Below are 6,142 nucleotides of genomic sequence, written 5' to 3' on the forward strand. Positions count from 1 at the left end.
ATAAAATATGGCGTATAGGCCTCTGGGGAAAATTACTTAAAACGGACATTAATGGCAAGCTATTACAAATAATATAATTATAATATGTACCAAGACATTAAATCTTGTGATTCTATTAACAATACTATATCTCCATTTTGCAAGAGTTACTGTGTCGTCCGTCAATGGGAAAATTTGTCCCCAATTTTATTTTCTATATACCATAATGACTTAAAAGAGCATTTGTCTCGCAATAATCAAGGCATTAATATTGAAAACATTGAGGACAATGTGCTTACATACTTAAAATTATTTGTACCAATTATATGCCGACGACACTGTCATTATAAGCGAAAACGAACCTGTTTTTCAAAATTTACTTAATGATTTTAATCAGTATTGTTTAGAATGGATATGACCGTATTTCTAAAACTAAGATTATTGTGTTTGGAACTAATAACCCAGAAAACTTTAAATTTCATCTAGGAGGTTTAAATCTTGAAATAGTTAAAGATAGTAAGTATTTAGGTATTTTTTCCTTCATCGGGTAGTTTTCTAAATGCTAATCAGTCATATTGTTACTATTGTGACGTGGCTTCTAATAAAAGTGATTGTTGTTATATTTTCTTTTCCGCTTGTTTAAATGATCTATTTATATAGCAAATCAACTATGCAATACAGTACACTGCTAATTATGCAATGTTAACTAAATTAAAGCATAACATAATACAAAAATGAAAAATGTACAAATGAAACGAAAAGGAGCTGTCAAAATAAAACAAAATGTACTGTCAATCATGTTAAGAATTTGCAAATATATTTTATTTAATAGAATTGAAATAAAGATGGGGTTATATGAAGATCTTCCAGGCTTCTTATCTTTTTTGAAGACAGAAACGGAGAAAAGCATGAACAGTCATTTACCTAAATCTGAATTAAAGCAATATTATGGCACATTTACAGTTTTACAAACACATTATTAAGATTAATATTTATTGCTTCGTTTAACTTCGATATAGCAAGCAAATGTTAGGATGATATATACATGTTTAATACAATGATTTCACAAGTCAGTACTTTATCATACCCACAACTGTAAATTATACATAATTATATTAAATGTCATTGTGATTTCACTTCGTGCTTGAAACAAACAGTCTTTTGAATATTTATATTAACATGCGTTCAAAATTGCATATATATTTGAAACAAAACACAATAACATGGTCAATTTATTGTGTTAAGATCTTTTTTGCAACATTCTAAATGTATCTGTGAATAGAATAACTTGTTTATCAGCCTTATGCATTTGTATCATTTGCTAAATTTCCCCCATCATAACAAAAGTTAACCAGAAAATAATATTTATTTTCGAAATTAAATAATCAGTTATGTTAATCTCATATATCAACCAATTGCTATTAAATTTTATTTGTTAAAAATACAACAACAATATTATACATATTTGTATATCAGTCAACATTGTATAAAAAATGAGAATAATCAGCAATAATTAATATATCCACAATACAAGTAACTTGTTATATTTAAGAAAAATAAGTGAAAACTCCGTTAGTTAGCCGGTTAACATAACTTTATTCTTAACACTGTGCACATCAGACAAAGCTTCTAAGCACTTTGAATTCTTGGAGTCTATGAAGATGGTCACCCTCGGCCACGTCTGTGAAAATGAAAAATAAAATCAATCAATTTTGGGTTTTAATCGGGAACAAGTTTAAAGTTTTTTTTCCCATATACATATACGGTAAATAAATCATTGCCTTATCCGTGAAAGTTTTATATACATATACGGTAAATAAATCATTGTATTATCCGCGATAGTTTTATATACATATACGGTAAATAAATCAGTGCCCTATTCGCGATAGTTTTAACTAACTACAGTGTAACTTCCGAAAACCGAACACCCATGGGACTTGTCAAAAAGTTCGGATTTCAGAGGTTTCCGGAATTCAGAGGTTTATGAAAATGCGGACAAGACTAAGCCACTTAATATCACTAAATGTCAAGGAAGAAGTGGCCTTTACTGTAATATCATATATAATAGTCTTTTAATCAAGATAAAGATGTGAATGAAAAGAATACATTTTTATCTTACTTGCAAATGCTTCGGAATTTCTATCAGTTTGTAGAAATGTTGTAAATTGCATAAACTTACATATCGTCCGATGCTAGTTAACTAATTATTACATCAAATGCTATAAAATCCCTAAAGACTTTTGATGCATACATTGTCCAATAAATTGTCATTTAATCCGCTAATAAACACTTCAAATTAACTGACCGCCGTAAATTACTTTGATTAACCGCATCACTTCAAACATACAATTTCACAGTTTGTGATTTTAACGAGTGTCAAATTACACGGTCACCGCTAATAAATAAACAATCGATAGGGAGATTAAATCTTCCTGCAGGGTTTACAATGTATTTCACACCTTTGGATATTTCCGGTTTTTGGAGGTAAAATTGCATTGACTTGACTCTAATTTTTCGAAAATATCGTCCGGAATTCAGAATTTAGAAGTTCCGGAATTCAGAAGTATTATATTAATAGAAAAATAGAAGGGAAAAAATCGGGACCGAAAAAATTGTTCGGTATTTAGAAGTTTCCGGATTTCAGAAGTTCCGGAATTCGGAAGTTACACTGTATAATGAAGCAAGATGGTCATCCAGAGATAATTTGTATACATTTAATAAAAATCAATATTTACAGTCTGGGACAATAAAACAGCAATGTTTTTTCACTCACTTGGACAATATAAGTAGGAAAGTATAGTATGTGTAAAAATCATTCTACCAGTATTTTAGAAAACGACATTCATTTATGTCATATACATGCATATCCATTATTTTGATACATGTATATAATATATATACAATATTCATGAATAAAGAGCGGTCCATCGTGTAATTGACCTCTGTATGGCTTTTTTTACGTTTCATTAAATACCTTTCAAGCTTACGAAAAATGAAAACATAATATGAGCAAGACTTTCAACTTTTGTATTATTCTAACATTAGTTAAAAGAACAAGATAATATTAAAAGGAGATATTTTTTGCTAAATGTTATGCAAAATATATACACACAATTTTCTTTAGCTTTCGCTTTCACTGTCACTGTCGTTTTCATTATCGTTCTCACTATCACTGTCGTTGTCACTACCGCTGCCACTGCCACTGTTGCTATCACTGTTGTTGTCACTGCTGCTGTCACGCTTGCGAGACCCCTTTCTCTGGTGTCAAAAAATGATTAAAAACATTTAATACTTTTAATCCCGCTTAAATTCATATCGAAGAAATTGTGGATTGGTTTGCACCTTAACGTCGTACGTGCGCATGTAAACATTGTGTGGATTATAAAAATAGATTAAATAAGATATTAAAATTAATACATTAAATAAGCAGGGGCGTACGTTGTCACCGACGCTCTGGTCCGTGTTTGCAAATGACCTCATTCACGAAATTAATAGTCTTGGGCTTGGAATTAACGTTGGTTCTATGATGGTATCTACACTGTTCTACGCGGATGACATAGCGCTGATCTCAGACTCAGAAATAAATTTGCATCCTATTTGCTTTTGTATAGTGCCACCAAATGCTGTTTCCAGTGTTATAACAGTAGTAAATTGGCAAGAGGCTAATTGCAACACATTCAATTCAATGTTTATTTGGCTTTAAACGTGAGTTGCCCTAACTGGGATCTAAAACTCCAGACCTAACGCTTTCTAAAAGAGCGTGTAACCCCTCGACCGCCGGGAAGTTATTAATAATGAAGAAAACCTCATTATTTTAAATTAAGCTATGTAATCCTCATTAATTTCGGGATATTCTGGTCACGGTAAACCTTTTGTTAAACACTGATGTAAATAATCATGTATACATGTAAAGAATTACACAATATTAGAAATCTTCGACCAATCGGGAGCTATGTTTTTTTCCCCGGGAAGGCTTGAAGTCCCGGGAAGTCCCCGTTCATTGGACGCCGCCTTTCCTTGTTGATCTTGTTTATCATATTTAAAAAATTAATGCGCCCGTTATTTGACAATCTTTACGCAGTAATCTCCCCTTAATTTATCGGCTTTAATGTACTTCTAGAGGGAAGAAACTGCTTCGAGGAGCTCGGACGACTTTCGGTTTTTGCAAATAAGCATATTAGGGTCTGAAATTTCGCTACCATTATTTGTTTGACCCAAACGAATAAAAAACCCTAAAAGTTGCAACGTCTCTCAAATCAAAAATTCCAAGTAGCATATCTGAGATGAACGACGAAACAACATTTCACAGCTGCTACACACCACTTAACACCTGTTGTTTGTGGAAATAAAATGATGTTGTAAACCCCTTACCATAGCATGTCGTCTGTTTTTACGGTCTCTTTGTCCAGAAGACTTCATGTCATACCGATCCTGAAATATTCCATCACATCATATCTATTGTTAATTGTTAATCGTAATAAGAGCAAACCTAACACTAAATTTACAGATATAATATATATAAAATATGTCAACTTTTATGAAGGTGTATCGTTATCTATTGTAATTAAGTCAATAAATATTTATAAAGTATTTATAGTATTTCTATTTCAACCTTTCAAAATAATCTCCTCCTATAGAAATACAAAACTCAATCGTTTAATACGATTTTGCAAGTACTTCAACATAGTCCCTCAAGAATCACCATTCAATAGTTGAAAAAATGGCCAAAAAATGCAGCAAAATTATTGTTTAATCTTGGTAGATTTGGAAGTTTCATTGGCACAAAGTTGTCGATCTCGCAACTTTAATATTTTTATGCAACCGCACCATTTGCGAAGCGGTGACATATAGCGATTCACCAGTGTGTGTGTGTGTGTTTGCGTGTGTGTGTGCGTGCGTGCGTGCTTGAGTGTGTGTGTGCGTGTGTTTGATCGTGTGTTCTATAGATTATATAGTGAAAAAATCTTCTTTTGAAAAACCACTAGTCGAATTTCAACCAAACAGGATTGATCCTTGGGTGAAGGGCTTCCAAAGTTGTTCAAAGAATTTCATTCCATGCAGAAATCTGGTTTTATAATAAGCAACTATAAGGATAATTTTTAAAAAATCATCTTGTAAAGACCAAAAGGCCTTGAGCTTAGATATGTTGCATTGTCTGGTAGACCTCTGGTCAAAATCGCCCCCGCCCGGTGGTCATTGATTTTCACTTTATGTACAAATAGCAAAAACTTAAAATACATTCTTGTCTGCAGGTACAAGACTTAAAGGTATGATATTTGGTATGTGTTATTGCCTATAGGTATTCTACTAAAGTTGTTCAAATTTTCCTATAGTGACAAAATCAACCCCGCCTGGGGCTCATGTGTCATATAAGGTTTTCCTTGTATGTATATAGTAAAGACTTCTTCTAGCAATTGACACATGCTAGAGGTTAGATATTTTGCATGAAACATTGTGTAGTGCACCTCTACGAAGATTGTTCAAATTATAGCCCTGGGGTCAAAATTGGCCCGCCCCGGGGGTCATTGATTTTCAATATGTACATATAGTAAACAAGAAAATTTATTGTCTGAAGGTTCAAGGCTTAGAGCTTTAATATTTGTTACACGATATCATCTATAGTAAATTTGTTTTAATTATGCCCTTTACTTTAAAATTGCCCAATTGAATTGACAAAGGCTAGAGGTTAAATATTTGGCATGAGAAGTGAACCTCTACCAAGATTGTTCAAATTATAGCCCAGGGGTTAATATTGGCTCCGCCCGGGCGTCATTGGTTTTCATTATGTACATATAGTAAAAAATGAATAAAAAGAATTTGACTGAAGGTACTTGGCATAGAGCTTTGATGTTTAGACTTGATGTATTCCTACTCTGATCTTTTATTTGAATAACAATAGATTTAACCACTAATCTGATATTAAGAATTAGATAGGTCAGGGATCTATGCATTATGACAATCTTCAAATGTATAGAAACCAAATAAATATGTTCCTACACTACTATTTAAAGTTGTATTAATGCTGTGGCATAGCTTTTTTCACAAATGCAATCTTGTTTAATATTTGTTTATCCTGAATGAATATCGACAGCTCAATATCTATTGCACGTAAAGATATGAAAATATGTCTTGTTTTAAAAAAAGTTGACCATATCGGGAAATC

The 6,142-nt window shown here is 32.3% G+C and overlaps 1 long non-coding RNA gene across 1 annotated transcript; it reads right to left on the reverse strand.

The window, feature by feature from the left end:
• Positions 1-955: 955 nt before the first annotated feature.
• LOC132748076 (uncharacterized) lies at positions 956-4,441 on the reverse strand. Its single transcript, XR_009628205.1, has 3 exons — positions 4,351-4,441; positions 3,092-3,237; positions 956-1,660 (listed from the first exon to the last, which is right to left on the reverse strand). It is a non-coding gene; the product is annotated as an uncharacterized LOC132748076 (long non-coding RNA).
• Positions 4,442-6,142: the final 1,701 nt, after the last annotated feature.

The sequence above is a fragment of the Ruditapes philippinarum genome, unplaced genomic scaffold (assembly GCF_026571515.1).
Source record: "Ruditapes philippinarum isolate M1 unplaced genomic scaffold, ASM2657151v2 ctg2878_1_1_1_1, whole genome shotgun sequence".
Classification (NCBI taxonomy): domain Eukaryota; kingdom Metazoa; phylum Mollusca; class Bivalvia; order Venerida; family Veneridae; genus Ruditapes; species Ruditapes philippinarum.